The sequence below is a fragment of the Aplidium turbinatum genome, chromosome 2, assembly GCF_918807975.1.
Source record: "Aplidium turbinatum chromosome 2, kaAplTurb1.1, whole genome shotgun sequence".
Lineage (NCBI taxonomy): Eukaryota > Metazoa > Chordata > Ascidiacea > Aplousobranchia > Polyclinidae > Aplidium > Aplidium turbinatum.
In genome coordinates, this window is record NC_137473.1 from 29,672,195 (window position 1) to 29,691,540 (window position 19,346).

At 38.1% G+C, this 19,346-nt stretch overlaps 1 protein-coding gene across 3 annotated transcripts in view; it reads left to right on the forward strand.

Moving 5' to 3' along the window:
• The window catches only part of LOC145786740 (poly(U)-binding-splicing factor PUF60-like), a 160,853-nt gene that overhangs the window by 29,380 nt on the left and 112,127 nt on the right, over positions 1-19,346 (forward strand). The window lies entirely within an intron of this gene.

Below are 19,346 nucleotides of genomic sequence, written 5' to 3' on the forward strand. Positions count from 1 at the left end.
CCCAATGTAAATAAATTTTAAAACGTAGTTTTGTTCATGCAAAATGAATAATGGACATGTGAACAAATGTTGATCAAGGGGCATGCACCAGGTCATATGCTTTTAAAATTGTACATAAAACACAACCAGGGTTCGATCTTAGCGCTGGTTCTCTGGCCAATGTCTAGTGCGAGTTCCCTGCAGACCAGTACGAATCGTTTCGCACTGGTCCGACTGTCCAGTGCGAAAATATCATTGTATTATGCAGGCCTCGAAATTCGTTTTTGTTGACGGCGGACAAACGTGTCCGGTCTGAGCAGCTATCTCGGTGGACAAATCAAGTCTCACGGCGGACATACCAGTTTTAGCGTCGATCGTCATGCTTAATCACTTTATCTTGATAATTCTTCGTCATTTGAGAACTATAGCCACGGTACGGATTAGAAGGCTTTTTAAAATTTCAGCAAAGTCACTGCCTCTGAAAAGCTTTCATCAGACCAATGACGTGCGCTTGAAGAGCCAAGGCGCCGTATAGCTGCTTAATACGCCGCATAACTAATAACTTCCACCGAACGAGGTAGTGTGGCTTCTTGCGTCACAATGCTCTGGGTACGAGTGAGAAAACTTCTACACTGAAACGCTACTATTTTCTGTTGTGCAAAGTTTCACTAGGCTTTTTTCTTTAGGTTTATTTTTGCGCGTCATGTGAGTGAAAGTGAATTTTCCCTGGGCCTTTTCTTACTGTAATACCAAAACTTAACAAATTTTGCTGCACATCTTGCTGTAATAGCCGACTCGTATAATCTAATTTTGTATCCAAGTTTGCCTTATCAATATTATTCGGAGATCAAAGCCAGACATTGTGATGTAAGACTTGAACTTGTTGCGCGTGATTAGTGTAAAAGTACCCGTACTCCCATCGCTTTTTAGCAAACAATTCACCTTTGTTACGCTGATTCAATGTCACCAATCGTTGAAGCAACGTAAAGATCGAAAGTTTTCTTGCTTGAATGGAAGCTAAGAGATACAGTATTCACATTTTCTGGATGCGCGCTAGAATGCACGGGAAATTATATTTTTGCAACAATTGTTTGTGCTATGCATAGGGAATTTAAGGTGGTCCTCGAATGTATGCAAAAATTTCAAACTTAAAAAATTATAGTGCACACACTTCTATTTGGTTACTTTTTATATAAAAACATTTCCCTAAAAGTTTGAAAGAATTTGATAAAGGTTTAGAGGTGCCAGATTACAGGTGAAAATTTAATAAATTGAGCGATTTACAAAACCCACCCAAGATAACGTAACATTTGTAATTGTACTTTAAAAAGACATAACACATCATGGCAGATCGAACATTAACTATGAGAATAATGATACAGTATGTAAGAATACTGTACTCTCATCCAACTCTGCAGTAGGAAACATGATATAATTTTCTAGTAGGCTACTGTGCTTCGTGCATCATAATAACTCCAAAGTACATTACTGGAAAACTAGAAGTTTCACTTGCAACAAGATTAACTACGGTAGTGCATTCTAAAGATAAATACATAATACAATTCAGTCTTTGGATTGATACACTTTCTGAAGATTTTTTTTGCTGCAAGTCGGAAGAGCATGCCGGTGCTGTTGAATGTAAAACAACTTGTAGAATGTATTGAATTGCTCTTCATCTTTCGTTAATACATTGTTAAAACTTTGCATCAAAGCAACACCTCTTTCGGCAAAGTCATTAATTACATGAAGCCCACCAACAATGGCTTGCACTTTCTCATAATTGTCATCAACATTCCATGATGTGATTTCCATCTTCAGAAAGTCACACGATAAGTTGAGAATCTGGAAAAATCTCATGGTGTTTGATGTGACAAAGTGCGACAGATCTTTTGATGAAATATCATCTGGTCCTCGAGAAAGACACTTTGAAGGTGTACTGCTTTGATGAGTTAACGTGGAAACCATGGCTTTTTTTGAGTAACAGAAACAGCATCATTAAAAAATGCCAGGCCCACAAGTTCACTTATATACCATAAGTGCCTCGAAAATGTTTCCATGGCTTCTTGCGATAAACCTGCATCATGTTGCTCATACTCATTTACCCTTTTTAAGAGCTCCAGGTCATGTCGTGGTGCACATTTAGCTGAAGTTGCTGCGAACCATGATTTTACATAATACTGTATATACCCCTTCAAAACAAACAGAACAAATCACTTTCAACCACATTGCTCCTGACTTGACAAATCAAACTGCATTCGAAATAACCAGATTTTGAGTGCATATACAGCAGTTGCCATCCATCTGGCGCAATGAAGGGCACCAGGATGACAGAATCGAATTCCACGTGGTGGTGTTCCATTGAGGATTATGACTTATACTTCTAGAAATTCTTGGCAGTCGTCTCTTGGCTGATTATTGTTACGCAAATGGTGGATTCAGAACTGTATGATTTCATCAGAAAAGCTGCTGTCATCTTTTTCCAATGTCACATACCCATCTTTATTCAATGAACTCCAGTTTGATTTAAATCGCTTAAAAAGGAGAATGTCTGATCCAGATGATGGCCCAAGGCATGTCAAGAAGGTTTTTTGTAATATTAGTTCCAGAATATGGTGCAATTCTTGTGAAATTAGGACACAAGCACCAGACTTCTGACCAGTATCGCTGAAAGGAACTAGCTTTAGCGGAATCTAGAATATTTGCTCAACTACAGACAAAGCTTTGGTAGCTGGTGTGACATAATTTTATCTACTGTTAAGACTATCAACATGGCAGCCAAGTAATGGTGGTCAGTGAAATGGAACAACATCATGCTGATAAAAAGAAATTTAAAACCCAGTTTAAAAGAGGACATTGCCTACAACTATATCAACAGTTGGATAATTACAACTTCAGTGTGTCAAGTATGGTTTTACAGACTGTAGCTTCCCAACTCCCATATGTTCGCATAGGGAAAAAATCTGAATTTTCAAGGTGAATCTGGCACCTCTAAACAAAGTTCAATCTCTCTGAAATTTTTACAGGGTCCATTTTTGGTCATTTGGAGATGTTTTGGGTAGTGTCACATTGCATTTTCTAAAATTCGGTTTTCGGGACCACCCTAATAGGGATGCACAATACAGAATACCTGGCTATTCTAGAATATTCTAGAATACTTAATTTCGAATCTCTTCTGAAATTACACGGCAATTTTTTCCAAATAATATCGAACCAAAAGCAAAAATATTTGTACTTTATTTTGAATTGTATTAGTATCACATGTCAAACAGTGTACAACATATTATAAATCAAGCATCATACGATGCATCATCATACGGTCACACTGAAACGCGACTTCTGATAACTGATAACTGCGTGTCTGCACTTCTGATAACTGCACAAACCTTATGAAGGAAGAAAAAAGTCGCTTGGAACAAACAGTCCATGAAGAAAAAAGTCAGCGTGCAAGACGGAAAATATCAACTTTACATTTGTTTAACGTCGCACACTGTTCATTTAACAGATTTATTTTCGAATCCTGATATCCGAAAAGAAACTGCAAATGCGATTCGAATACATTGAGATTCGAATCTCTGTATTGTGCATCCCTAGCTATGCAATGACGATTTCTATCGATATTTCTCGGCGGACAAATATGACCGATCTGGATGGTACTTCCCGCGGACATCACATGCTGTGATGGCGGAGATGTCCGCCGTGAATTTCGAGGCCTGATTATGACTGTCGTTTGATAGTTTAGAGTGCGTGGTTCTCGTTTGCGCTTCTATTCAAACAAGAAAACACGTGATTTGTGCGTGTTAAATCATAAGAAAAAAGCAATTGCAACATGCCAACATCACGTGACGATGTTACATCGAAAGAAAAAGGGGAATCGCAACAACGCGTGAGCTCTGGTAGCCTAGTACAGTACTCTCAAGAGATTTGATGCATAAATATGTTAAGATTGTGCTAGAGTTTAGAGAGCATGTGAGTGATGAGGCATCAAATTAACTTAATAAATAGGTTAAATTAATAATGATTGATGACTGTTATTATTGAATTAGGTACTATTGAATAAGAATACCGTACTTAAGTTTTATGCAAGATTGCTTAAAGAATTCGTGTTCTGTTCAATAAAGTTCTCTTTATTATATACAAAATTTATCAGTAAACGGGACAGACCAGTGCGATCTCGTGCGGACCAGTGCAAATGGTGAGCCACTGGTCCGATTGGCCAGTGCGAAAAAACGTTAAGGTCGACCCCTGGCAACTAATGCAACTATTTATTGATGCACGCCCTCCAGCCTACCAGGCTAAACCCTGGCGGTACACAACATCTGGGCGAGCCCTATCAGGCAAAACCCACTTGGGCAAGACCATGTGGGCGACCGGAATGGCTTGTTTCGGTTAGTCCGATTCGGTGAGTCCAATCCCTATTCGGTGATTTTTTCAATTTTTTTTTGTTGAATTATCGGGTACTGTAGCCTAATTATCATTGCCGTTTTAGGGTTAGAGGTTAGGAACTCACCGCATCGGGCTCACCAAATAGTAGCAGACCCGTGGGCGACGGTAGCGAAAGTTTTGTTGTTCGGAACGGTGGTGACATAATAGTTTATCTAGTTGCTTTGCGGCATCACGGTTTATCATGAAGCTTAAGAGAAAACCCTCAGAAGAGACAAACAAATGGCCAAAAAGTGGTTGACGTCAGTTATGTATGCTCCCTCGCCCGTCGCCCAGATGCCGTGTACCGAACCCTGGTCCCCACTTCTTCAATTGCATGTCATATGGACTACAAAAGTGACGAAATTCAGTTCTTCACATTGATGTACTCAAACCAAAACGCATAGCCTATGCAGCAAAAACATAATATGATGTGCACTGATCATATGTTTTATAAAAAGGCTAATGATATATGCATAGATCAGGGGTGACGAACCTTTTTGTGGTCGCGGGCCACTTTGTCAATTACACATGAGTTATCGGGCCACACAACTTTTTAATTGTAACCTACTATGAAATATTTTAGAAGCGACTTAAGATATTATTCATGAAAAGTAACAAATGACAAATGAAAGTAATAAAACCCACACACTTGAAATTATCTTACGCAGAATCAAATCACACAACAGTAAAAATAAAAACAAATCAACTTGAGCAAAAAGGATAGAGCAACAGTATAGGCTGCTACTTGCACTGAAGACGGTTTGATTTCCAAAGCATAATTTTCCAGTTTAAGCGTTTGCTTTCATATGAGTATGATTTCTTCTTTTTTTGGTTCTATCCTTTTTGCTCAATTTGACGAAATGTTTCGACCATTATGCTCCGAAACAACAAATCAGTTAATGAAACTTCTTTTTCAAACAACCAACAAAAGTCCATGCGAATCATACAGCTGAAGCTATCTAATGCAGCATTGAAGCATAAAATATTAAAAAATAACATTGAAGCATTGAATTTTTTTGCTTAGTGAGATTTTTGGAAAGTTTTTTGCTTGACTAAAAGTTCAATATTAGGTCGAACAGACGATGTGGCAACTCTTAACTGCACACTAAGATTTTCATCTGTCAGCCTCGACCTGTAGCAAAGGAAAGGTGTACCAGTGAAGGCATAAAACAGCTTTGAGATGTCTTTTGTCTTTAATGCATGAGCGATTATCAAATTGTTTTGTGGGCCGCACAAAATTCTTTGACGGGCCGAATGCGGCCCGCGGGCCGCAGGCTCATCACCTCTGGCATAGATGCTGGGTGTTATAACCACAGGCTTTATAATAAATATTGTGAATAAGAAAAGTAAACTCTCACTTTACAAGTTGCATAGTGCATACAATGCGACATGCGTAGGCCTGCCCCAGTGCCCCATTGCCACTAGCCTATTATAAGGAAATAGCTCATTGAAAATTAAAAAAAATGTTTCGGTAAAACAATCTTTTTAATATGCTGCCTAGCTGTGGTGGCTGTGCTTGATATATCTTGTAGCCTTCTTATTTGGGAATTAATCAGAATTAATTTGATTATTTTAAAATAGCCTCACACTTCATGGGTTGTTGCCTCAAATGATATACTAATAGCAGGTTTGTTAAGTGCTATTTTGAACATAGTGGACAGTGATTACTTTCGTATAATCGCTCTTTGGTGTGATATCACTGTGTCCAGGCTAATAAATATTCTATGCTTAGAAATGATTATTATTTTATGCAAATATCATATTGATAAGTTTATTCCATTATGAACAACGGGTCATTCCATGTCAAGTGATCCAGGCCATTTAACCCAATCTCTTGGATTTTGTTAAGATTTTGCATGTAGGTAGTTCAGCAAACTGTGATTCCAACAAAAAAAAAATTTTTAAAAACGGTCAACCACAGACCACATTATGGCACTTTGAAATTTAAAGCTTTTCCTAATCACTGAAGCGGAACATTTTAAATTTTAAGTAAGCTTACTCTTTAAAATGCTCTAGCTCATTGGGTGAAAGTTCCGTTGCCTTAAAACTTGTTCAGGTTATTCCTTTTGTTGTTAAGAACAAGTTTATGACTTCAGTTATAATAATGTGTTGGGGGTTAGTGAATGGGGGTGAGTTTAGTACAGGGGTACCCCTGTGTGCACTCATGCATAACCCATATATCAAACAGCAATATCTCGACGTGTACACTAGGTAAAAGGTTGTTTGTAGGCTCAAATAAAAGTTCTTCAGCAGCAGCATCTCTGATAAAATATTTGGAATGTTTTTTTTTTTATGCTTGACAATATCGTTAATTAAATTTTTTTTATTTCGTTTTTAGAAATTTGACATATTATGCTACTGATAGTGTTAAAAAAATAGTTTACAATGGAGAAATGTAGTGTTGGTAAAATACTGGGTGTGACTTGTCATCAAAAGGCATATCCTTCACAAGGACAGCGATTAGGGGGAGACCGGGGCAATATGAACCACAAAAATTCGGGATGCTCTCTTTCGCTCCGTAATTGATCTAAAGTTATGAAATTTTCAGGTTGCATAGTCTTTAACATTGTCAATAACATGTCACAAGCACAATTCACTAACTTCTCAAAAATTTTAATTATTGTAGTTTTTCATGAAAAATTGGCCTGGGGTATTACGAACCTTGCCGGGGCATTATGAACCAATATAAACAACTTTCCATAAAATGCTTCAAATCAGTGATTATCAACCCGGAAATTTGTAGAGTGGGGTTAAGAAGATTTTTAGGAACTTCTTGCCTTTCAAGTCTGACTATTTGCATTATTTGAATACAAAAAGCCGAAGTTGTGAGGTTCCAATGCAGTCCGCATTCCGCAAGTCTTCACTTGCGTAGTCATCTACACAACTGGTCTCCTAACAACGACGGTTGTGTGGTTTGCATGCAAACTTAGCAATGGATTCAGACAAACAACTCATGACAAACCACTGGTATAGAAAGCTATCACACAAAATTTATTTTTACATTTTTCAAAGACATGCAGATTATGAAATCACAATAGTTCACTCAGTCACATAGGTTAATGTTCAGTTTACTTAATCAGTTAACTTCATGTTCAGTATTGAAGTGGCATTCTAATCGGATTGAGCCAAATGTTCTGATTGTCTGCCCTGTGTAGGTGGGATAAGGGAGAACCTGCTCGATTTGGCCAGTTCCTACATATTTCACATCACCAGATGGGGGCTTCTTGATAGTGAATTTTCACTTTTGCGGTAGAAACCATCTGGTTCATAATACCCCGGCTAGAGTGTTCTTGTTCAAGCTATTGCCTAACATAATGAAATCAACATAAAGCTTAAAATCAGTTTCCATCAGTATTTCATAACTATAACCTAGCCCTGAATAAAAATTTAGATTTCTAGAGTCCCTGTACTAAGCATGCCAGGCCTACCAAAATGGAAAGCTGAATTTACTTTTGACCTCTAAAACTACATTTTTCTAGTGCTACTGAGAACAAAGAACTGCTGACCAAAAATGATGGTACCAAAAAAGCATGGTGATCCTGTGACTAAAATATGCAAATGAGATCTTAGGATTTCCAACAGTTTTCCAGAAAATAGCCTGGTTCATAATACCCCGTGGGCCGTGGTTCATAATACCCCAGTCTCCCCTACTACCTGTAAACATACTCACAGATGAAGAAAGGGAGGTTTTGCACATCCGTGTTCTGAAAGACTTGGGAAAGAAAGGAACTTTGGACAGCATTTGTATATTCCACAAGTACAACTATATTGACAGGTATTCTGCTCTTCAAAAGAAATGCTGTGATGTATTTCTAATCCACAGAAAACCTGCCAAAACTGCTTTGCGCCCAATTACACTGGAAAGATACCATGTCATTACATCAAAAAAACCTGAATTGGGAGTTGTGCCTGGGAAAAAGATGTGTGCTCAATGTATTATAAAGGTTAATAATCTGTTGAATGAGGAAGATGTAAGTTCAATTACAAATTCTAGTAGTTCGACTGATAGTGAGCAGCAAGAAATTGAGTCTGAAATGACTATGGATACAATCTTCAGTGAAGTTAACTCAAACCTTGAAAATCTTGGGCAATCACCTTTGAAGCTACATGGCCTTCCTTCTTCCAGCAAACTGATGTACGGCAAACACAAATTGCAAAGTGTGCATAAAGCTTTTTCTTCTAAGCTGTCAAAGGCACTGAATGTTAATGAAAGTGATCTTGGAGAAGAACAGGTAACTTGGAGGGTTACCTCTAAAAGTTGTTCAATCAGAACCATATTTCACACTGTGCTATTTTGAGGCAATTGGCACAGATTGATGGGGTGGCCGATTGAGATTTGCTATATTTTTACATACAGTTAAGGGCCACCCTACTGTAGTTTTGTACATAGTTAAACATATTTTTAGATATACTATACTGCTTAATGATAAGCAGGATTGATTAAATCTTTTAAATAGTAAAATTTGGGATAAAAAAAGTTTGCTAACCGGACTATCATCATTAAACTGGAAATGTGAAAGGAAAATTTCTAAAAAGTGCTTCCATTTTCAATTGAAAGCTTTTTAGGGAGATATACAAAAAAAACCGTCACAGTATTTTAGTATGTGATTCTCCTCATTAAGAGCTTTCAGTAAATGTATTACCCAAGGTCATAGCAGGTGTACACGTTGAGATATGAGCATTTAAAATCAGCATTATGCATGAGTGATTTCATGCAGCCCCTTGGGGAATACCCCTAAAATGGGGTATATTCTTGAGTTTTTGTTCTTCTTATGTTTCGCACTGGCCAGCTAGGATCTAGTACAATGAAATACTACAAGAAATATGTCTTGTATGGCTTTCAAAATACTAAGTATATGCCTTCAAAATTAAGCAACCATTTTTTTCTTGATTGTTCCGCTTCATTGAACACAAAAAGTACCACTTTTCTATGACCCATAACTTCGCGAAATATTATCTGTTTTTCATAATATTTAGTTCATATGAATCAGAACGAAAAGTTCTTTAACCTCATACAATTTCAAGAAAAACCAAGATGGTGGGTTAAAATTTGTAATTTTTTTGGATCAGTTGACGTGGAATGACCCCAACAGTTGTTGCATGCTGTATAGTTTTTTAAACAAAGCAGGATATTTTTTATCTGCGTTTTTGCACAGTCGATATGGGGTGGCTTGGTTGCTGTCATTGTTTTGATCGCACCTAAAATAATTGTTGAAACAATCCTTGAAATGGGTCTGCTGCTATTCGGTGAGTCCGATTCGGAGAGTTCCCTATTCGGAGACAGCCTTTTTCTGAGAGTTCCCTGTTCGGAGTTTTTTTGAATTTTTTTTGAAAATTAATGGGAACCGTAGCCTAATTATCATTGCTGCTTTTACATCGTTTTAGCGTCGCTAAACGTTCAAATCGTGCAGAAAAAAATAGAAATAAAATGTTTGAACAATTAAATGAAAATTCATCATGTCAGTTCAGTTGAATTGTTTTTATTTGTGACCGTCATATCAAAAACAATACACGTCAAATAGCAAAGGTAGAAGCGACAAAACGCGAACGTTAAAACGTGCTTGTGTCCAAAGTAAGTGATTGAGTTGAAAGAAATTTGTCACGGCCGCAACACCTTCAGAAAAATTTAAGATATGAAGGGAAAATAAAAAAGAGAAGTTTAGTTTAACATACGATAGTTTAACAATAAAAAATTGTCGAAATGTAGTTGCAATAGTACAGCAAAATTGTTATGCAAAATAGAAAGAAATATAACTAATATATATTAAATGGATCCTCTATTGACTTTACGTTAATCAGGGTTTAAAGTGTCAAAATTCTCTTTTTTCATTTTGTTCAAATATAACTAAGCCTTAACATCAACATGCAAAAACCATTGAAAGAATAATTAGCTAAAAGAAAAGGCAGTGTTAACGTGAAACGTGTAAAATTACTTTCAGAGCAAAGTATCGTAAGTCCCATTTTTTTTTTGCAAAACTATCGTAACTCCAATTTACGGTAGGTTATCGTTCTGTATCGTCAAAACTAAAGCAGATGGACTTACGATGCTTTAACAAAATAAACTGTAGTCTATAAAGATACTAAATCAATCAAAAACGCAATTTTGAAAAATTTAGACTTACGATAGTTCAGCTTATTAACGGCGACTAGGTCAACCAGTTTCTTTGGTAAAGTTATGAATATGGAACGTACCATATCACTAGGGTCTTTCCGGTGTCATAAATATGATTTAAGATCTCAGTGGTTAGGTCTAAACCCCACTCATCTAAACTATAAAAGAAACGATATTGTGGAATAAAATACAAAATCCTCTACTGTAAATAAACAGAAGGCGTCGTTGGATTTAAAATTTTGTAATAGTTGAAGATTCTAATATATTCTAAGTTTGCACGCAGAAGGCGACGCAGGATACATGTCAATTTTATCTGAGCAAACATTAATAGTTCAAAAATAAATTTAATTCGCTTTTTAGTTTTTAGATCTCAATGGTTAGGTCTAAACCCCACTCATCTAAAGCTTCGACTATTTTTTTCTGCACGATTTCAACGTTAGGCGACGTTAAAACGATGTAAAAGCGGCAATGATAATTAGGCTACAATACCGACGAATTTTCATTTAATTGTTCAAACATTTTATTTCTATTTTTTTCTGCACGATTTGAACGTTTAGCGACGTTAAAACGATGTAAAAGCGGCAATGATAAATAGGCTACGGTACCCGATAATTTTTAAAAAATCTCCGAATAGGGAACTCTCCGAAAAAGGCTGTCTCCGAATAGGGAACTCTCCGAATCGGACTCACCAAAACGGGCCATTCCACCTTGAAATGTAGGAAAAAATAGTACAAAGCTAAAATTTTGCCACAAGCATCAGTGCATGGTCTGAAACAAAATATCAAAAATCCGCAAAAATCCACTTTGGGCAAAAAAAATTATGGGATTTTTAAAAAAACGAAATTTATAAAAAAATTATCAAAAATGACTGAATAGCAATATAGGCAAGTGATATATGAAATTAAAGCTAATGATGAGGCAAATACAATAAGGATACATTTAGGTCAAAATGAAGTTATTTCAACAAGGTATGGTCCTTTCAACATAAAAAGCCTATACATTAAAACAGGGGTTACCAAACTTTTTTCTCTGAGGGCCGGATTGCTGCGAGATTAACAACTGCGGGCCGGATGCAAATTGCGAAAAGATAAACAAGTATTTAGAATCTCCATTGACTTAAATTGAGCACAAAAAATAACAAAGTCAGCGGTGGAATAGCAAAGTTGTGATGAAAATCGAAAGGTTGCTGGAAAAGTTATCCCCTGCTGCGATACACTACAGGGCATCGTGCTCTTGAAAAAACATTCCATCTTTCCAAATTTGGCCTAGGCTGTCCCCATTTGTGGTGGCCTAATGATAAACAGCAACGTCAATCCTTTACAAAAAATTTGGTAACTTTTTTCCTTAACAGTTAAAGTACAGCTGTTATTTCCGCAGCACGTGGCGGGCCAGATGAAATCAGTTTGCGGGCCGGTTCGGGCCCGCGGGCCGTAGTTTGGTGACCCCTGCATTAAACTAATAGGACAGCAAATATTTTCGTCTTACACATTAAAGATATCAAATATATTTCTGTGTATTTCAACAGGAGTAGTAGTGTTTTCGCATTCTTCTGATTCAAGTGAAAGAGGCTCAATATTTTTACACATTCCTGTGCAAAAGGTACAGGCTGAAACACACTTCAGTCCATTCCTCTTGCAGGAACATGCTGCATTACACCTTATAATGTTCAACAACTCTGGAGGTGCTGGTTCCATGTCCGTCATGATAGGAAAGTATTTTCCACATACAATCTTCCTTTCCCAGTTTTCAGGATTGATGACCGTAGCAGGGATAGGATGCTTCCATTGCAAGACCTGTAGATGCACCCGCTGTGCATGATACTTGGCAGCACATTCTGTTGGCGGTAACTTCTCTGGACGAACACCAATAGTTGAAGATGCGGATGCAGACATGTAGCGATTGTATCGTAGCCCACAGAGTTTCTCGTCCTTACCACCATAGGCTACATTAAGACAAACAACTTCTGACTTGCAGTTGAAATTTCTTCTACGTTAGCGTTTGTTAAATAGAAAAGCTGGCTTATTGATCTGATCTCCTCTTTACTTTTTAGATGTTTCAGGAGTGCCACTTTGCCATGTCCAAATGTAGCCGAGGTGGTGTCACAACCACTCCATGCATGCAGAAATAAGATGTTTTTTACTATTTGCTGACCTATGCTTTCCGCAATGTCACGAATTCGGAACATCTGCAAACCAACCTTCGACTTTTTTGTTGCGTGTGAGAAAACATATATATCATGTAGTATATCCTGCCCATCCCAGTGGTGAATGAGCAATACAAGAATGTCAGTGTCATCTGAAACAACCACTGTGTTATGTCCGGCAGTAGAGAGTATTAATGCTTGTTTCGCTATCATGGTGTCTGCATCATTGTCACTTTGGTACACATCATGACCATGTTGTTCCAGACCTTTCATCAACATTGCTATGAACTGAGTCTTGTTTGAGTCATTTTTTAGAAAAGCCTGCTGGTTATCTGGAACGATGAGATGTTCTGCAATCTTTGTGTAAGCAGCTGTTCGTCCACCTTCTCTACGGCTGTGCTCGTTATCCTTCGTTGAAGCTGCGTATCCATCTGCAGTGATTCTAAGACAAGACGATGATCCTGTAGCTTCTAGCGACGTAATCTTGGCAGTTCCAGTATACATTTAACAGATCAAACCTCAAATAGAATATTACTCAACTTACTCTTATTCAAAACAATCTTATTGAAAGAGAAACCTAGAATCAATAAAACAGGATTAGCAGTAAAAAATAATGGATATGTCACATGCCTATGTTGCCATTCGGTCATTTTTGATAATTTTTTTTTATAAATTTCCTTGTTTTTTCGAAATTGCCATAATTTTTTTTGCCCAAGGTGGATTTTTGCGGATTTTTGATATTTTGTTTCAGACCATGCACTGATGCTTGTGGCAAAATTTCAGCTTTGTACTATTTTTTTTCTGGGTCAAAACCTAATTTGACTGGACTAGTAGCTTAAAGAGAACACATTCAGTAAGATAGCCTATCAGGAGGTTTACGTTCTCTTGATGATTGCTAACCCTGCCCACTTCAGTTTGTGCTTTCACAACCTTTTTGGGCGAGTCGTCAACTGCGGCGAGCGGTAAGTCGATAGGCCTATTTTCTGCTGGGCTAACTCCCATGCTATCAGGTTCAAGTACGCCCTCTTGTGACAGAGGTGAAGACGAATGTCCTGTGGGGGCAAGATCTATGGCAGATACAGTGGTTTCATGACCATTTTCGAAACGTACACGGGCATAATTCGGATTACTTTCGAGAATCTCGGCACTGTCAACAAGAGGTTCATATTTACTGTTTCTCACATGCCGTGTCGAGCCAAGTCGGGACAGAAGTGCCAAACGATGATCGTCATGAAAACTTAAGCAAGCGATCGTGAGGGGTTTCGTTTGTGGCAGTATTAAGCAATGATCGGATTGAATGCAAAGCCTTGGGTAACACAGCTTCCCAGTGGGCAGTACATAAATTTTTCGATCTTAAACACAGTTTTATGGCAGTTCACACAATACCATTGTAACGTTCACATTGAGCATTCCCTTGGGGGATATATACAGAAGTGAAACTAGTCGCAACAGACAAATTTCTCAAGTACTCTTTTAACCTCTTAGAAAATTTAAACGCTTTGGCGTTATCAGAATCGATAATGCTAGGCGTACCGTATACTGAAAACAAATTATGCAAACATGAAATCACAGTATCGCCACTGGTATCAGCACAAGGAAATACAAACGGAAAGCGAGAATACTCATCCACGATAGTAAGAAAATAACGATTTTTAGAAACTGATAGTATCTGGCCTTTAAACTCTATGTTCAGTCTCTCAAACGGTTGGGTAGATTTGATTAAAGTAGCATTCGGTGGCTTATAAAATCGTGGCTTTACTTCACAGCATACTTTACAATTAGCAGTCAAACGTCGAACGTCTTCAACTGAATACGGTAAATTTTTCATACGAATAAAATGAAACATTATTGTCACCCCTGGGTGACATAATTTGTCGTGAATTTCGTACAGTGATAGTGTCTGCTGTGCTGGCACAATATGCTCTTGAAATAGCATCTGGTGATACGTTCAAAGTCCCAGGCCTATAGATAATGTAAGAAAATTGTGAAAGTTCAGCTCTCCATCGGAGAATTTTGTCGTTTTTAATTTTGCCATGATTTTTGTTGTCAAACATAAACTTCACCGAATTTTGATCGGTGACGAGGCTAAAACGACGGCCGTGGAGAAAATGTGACCATTTTCGAACAGTTTCCACTATTGCCGTGGCCTCTTTCTCAACACTTACATTATGCTTCTCATTGCAATTCAAGGTGCAAGAGAAAAATGCAACCGGTTTACCGTTTTGTTGAAGTATTGCTGACAGTGCTATGTCCGACGCACCGGTTTCAACACAAAAAGGCAAATTTTCATCAATAGCTTGCAACGTCGCGTCCGCCAACACTTGTTTTAAGTTTTTAAATGCGTTTTCAGCATCTTGATTCAATGGAAATGATGCTGTTTCCGTTAGAGGCTTTATTTTATCCGAATACTTCGGTATCCAACGTGCATAGTATGCAAATAACCCGACAATTCGTCGTAGAGACTTTGTACTCCTGGGCACAGGCATTTGAAGGAGGGGCCTTACTCTTTCTGGATCTGGGATTATACTTCCATTTTGAACTTTATACCCTAGAACAGTGGTTCCCAAAGTGGGCGCCAGCGCCCCCCTGGGGGCGTTTGCAACCATGAAGGGGGCGCTGGCTATAAAGTGGGCGATTGGGGGGCGCTGAGAGTAAATCGGGGCAGTTACAAGAAGAGGATTGCAAAGCATTTTTTGTCATGTTTTGCTTCAAAGAAATACAAAAGAAGACGGTGACTATAAGAGCTCTGTGGCAGATATTGTGGCAATTAGGTTGGCAATGTCGCTTCGCATTGCCTTACAAGTTAGTTGAGGTCATAACGTAATGCATGACAATTTGAAACACTGCGATTACGCAAATCCGATCTTACAGTCCGAGAGTATTTTGATCTAGCGTTCGTCTTAATTTATCTTTGAAGACTGTCATCAAAGCAGGGAATAAAATTAAAGCGCACGCTCTGAATACACGCTTATTCAAACGATTGTGCAATGAGAATGGTGAAGCTTTTGAGCGCTTACTACTCCACATCTGGGTTTTTTTTTTCGCTGACACTTTTCGGTCATTTGTCCGAAATGACTTGAAAAAATTCGGTCATTTTTTATTTATTTCGGTCATTTTTTCTGATGAAAATATTTCCTTTCAAGTAGCTGATACAAACCAAAATTTGCACTTCCTGACTAGCTACAACATACGCGCCAACTTTTTATGCTGTATTGATACGTAAAATAATAGATGAACTAGCGATCGGCAGCAGGACAACATTTTTTGAATGCAAACCGCAACAGCTTCGCGATAAATAATCACTAGAACGAGTAGGATGCTACAATTCCACACCAGACAAAATCTGTCATTTTTACATTGATTTAACATCTGCAGACGTTGAATCAATGTAAAAATCACAGATTTTGCTGCCTGCGACATAGCAAAAATCTACCATTTTGTGTCGATTCAATGTCATCAGATGTTGAATGCACCCAAAAACAACATAATTTGCTACGTAGACGGAGCGTGCGTTTAGCTTTATGCGCTTGCAAACAGACTCGATGTTGCTTTCGAAAGTCGAAACCTCTGCAGAGAATTGTCGCGGCAGTGAACCGCTCGCTGTGAAAATGAACTTGAAGTCTCGGCACCACCAATCAACGCAACAAGGGCTTGTAGGCTACAAGCCGCATTGCGCACATGCGGAATAATCAACGCAACAACGGACTCGCGCAAACTGCATGGCGCACACATGACCGTTGCCAAAGAAACCAGATCAAAGGCGGGGAATATGCGCATCTTTTGTTTCATCTGCAACACGAAAACAGGTCAGCCATAAAGTTGAAAGCAGGTCAGTCATAAGTTGCGACATTGTAGTGAAAAGGGAGCTATAATCAAACGTCTCTCCTTAACTATTTTTCAAGAGCTGTTTACGGATGTGAGCAACTTCTAAATTTAAGTTATTCAAGGTGACGTGCTGTTGAATTGATGTAAACGTGAATGATTTTACTTTCAACAGGTACATTTTCAAGCGTATAATCAAGTTAGTATTTGCATTCCATTTTCAAGACATTGTCATTCCATTTACAGTATACCTTTTACTTTTTAGTAAACCTTTTCGTCTCTTGTTTCATGGTAATAAATCTAATTCGTTGCTAAACTTTATGTTGTGCTTAGCTTAAAGAGTCGCAGTCCATCAACCGCTAGTTTATGCAGACGCATGACATGTGTTTGCTTAACCGAAGTGGTCGAGTTTTGTTTATAATAATTAACGGTAGGTCGAACGTAGCGATAACTCCGAGTGTGGCAATAAAAGCAATCCTAGTGTGACGACATAATTACGTCATCCATCTGCGTGACATTTTGCTGAATTTACGTTACTGCTGATGAAACACGTTTTCGCACCCACGGCCAAAAAAATAGTTAGGTGCCTATGAGCTACAACATTAAGTTTCGCTGAGAAACGTTGTCATGTTTTATTTGAGAAAACTTTTTTCAACGTTCATTAGCGAAACTCAACCTTGCAACACCCGATTTTACTATATATTTTTCGGACATTTTGACCGAATTGACTATATTTTTTTCGGACATTTTTCTAAAAAATCGGTCAATGACCGATAAATGACCGAAAAAAAAAACCCAGCTCCACATCGAAGTACGATGGCTTTCCAAGAGAAATTGCCTTGCACGATTTTATTCGCTGTTTGAAACAATCGTAGAATTTCTAAATAGTTGTGACCCTGGCCTTGCGAATGACGTCCTGGTTGTGAGAAATGAAACTTGTCAGACATATTTTCCAAATTTAATGAATTAAAATTATCCCTTCAGGGTAACGAAATACGCTCGTGTTGTATCAGCGAAATTTAGCTAGACGAGAATTTTTCCAATTATCCAGTTTGCATCAACTTGATACCAGTGACAAAGGCATATCTGATGTTGATGTAGAGACGTGCAGCAATCATCTCGAAGAAGTACACAAAGGCATGGGAGTTCGATTCCAGAATGTATTCCAGTTAGAAATCCATGACTGGATAATCGACCCATTCTGTGATATTTCCGAACATGGAATTCTTGAGGAGGAACTGATAACATTGCAAGGCGATTTTGCACTCAAACCGAAGTTCAATATCTCGTATCAATCGTTCTGGCTACAGAACCAAATCAAAGAGAAATACCCTCACGTGCTTTTATCATTGCCTTTCCCAGCTCATACTTGGTGGAGCTTTCAGTGCTGTGAAAACGCTGCTAGATAACAAAAGAAACCGTCTTGACATAGTTAGACTGGGAGACTTAAGATTGTTCCTATCCAAACTGAAACCCGATGACTGATGACATTGCACCAACCTCATCCGTCTCATTAAAGTTGGACTTTAAGTTGTGATGAATGGAAAATAACTTTGATTTTACTTTTTTTGTTGAAGGGGGCGTTTGATACTCTGTTCGTTGTCCAGGGGGGCGCTATTAAAAAGAAGTTTGGGAAACACTGCCCTAGAAGATCAATCGTTTCACATGAGTACTTGCACTTCTTTTCATTAAAAGTGAGGTTGCAGTCTTTAGCAACATCCAGGAAATGACGCAGATTTTCATTGTGTTCCTGTTTTGTTTTGCCACACACTGTTACATTGTCTAAGTAAGCAAAAGTACTTTTACAAGAATGTCGATTAATAATGTCATCTATAATTTTTTGAAACCATGGCACCGCGTTAGTTAAGCCGAATGGAATGACACTATACTCGTACAGTTGACCATTTGCTTCAAAAGCGGTGTACAAGCGATCAGCTTCGGGAATTTCAATTTGATGATAAGCACTTTTGAGATCGAGTGTGCTGAAGAACGTGTATTGTGCAATTTTATTTACTTGATCTTGCATATTGAATAATGGGTAAGCGTCTAAATCAGTGAATTTGTTAATCGTGCGGCTATAATCCACACACATTCTTTTCCGGTGAATTTCTTCATTTTCCCCAGACACAACAAGAACTTGGGCTCTCTATGGGGAGGTACTTGGACGAATTATTCTATAAGCTAGTTGCGTTCGAATGGCATTTCCAATAAATTTTTCATTAGTAATAGATTGTTTTCTTGATTTTGTGGCAATTGGTTTGCAATCTGCAGTCAAATGTTCAAAAAGTTTTGGCATGAGAGGTGTCTTAATTTTTCCTAGAGCGCCAAGCTGAAGTAATGGTTCCTTTCCACCAAAATCAATTTTTACTGACTCATGTTGTTTTAAGAAGTCTTGGCCCAAAATTACGTCAGTCAGTAAGTGTTTCAAAATTACCAGATTGACATCAACATATTTGCGTTGCCCGAGTTCAATGTTTACTTGACAATAACCTTGACTACTTGACGCTTTTCCTTTTATCGCCATTCCAATTTTACATGATTGAGGGTGAACTACAAGGCTATGCCTTGGAACAAACTCTTTATCCACATGGCTTAAACTGGATCCGGTGTCAATTAATGCATTAGCCCAAATGCCATTGATGCTAATTCTAACATTTACCTTTGTCGAAAGATCTCCTGTTGGTTCCGACGTTAATACCACCGCGAGCAATTCCATTGCAGAAGACTTCTTCCAACTTGTGCGACAAACCACTGCGTAGTGTCCGTAAGCGTTGCATTTGTAGCACTTGAATTTTCTGGCAGGGCACAGCGACCGAGCATGTTTTGAAAAACTTCCACAATATCCACATTCTGATTTGGAGCTTGATT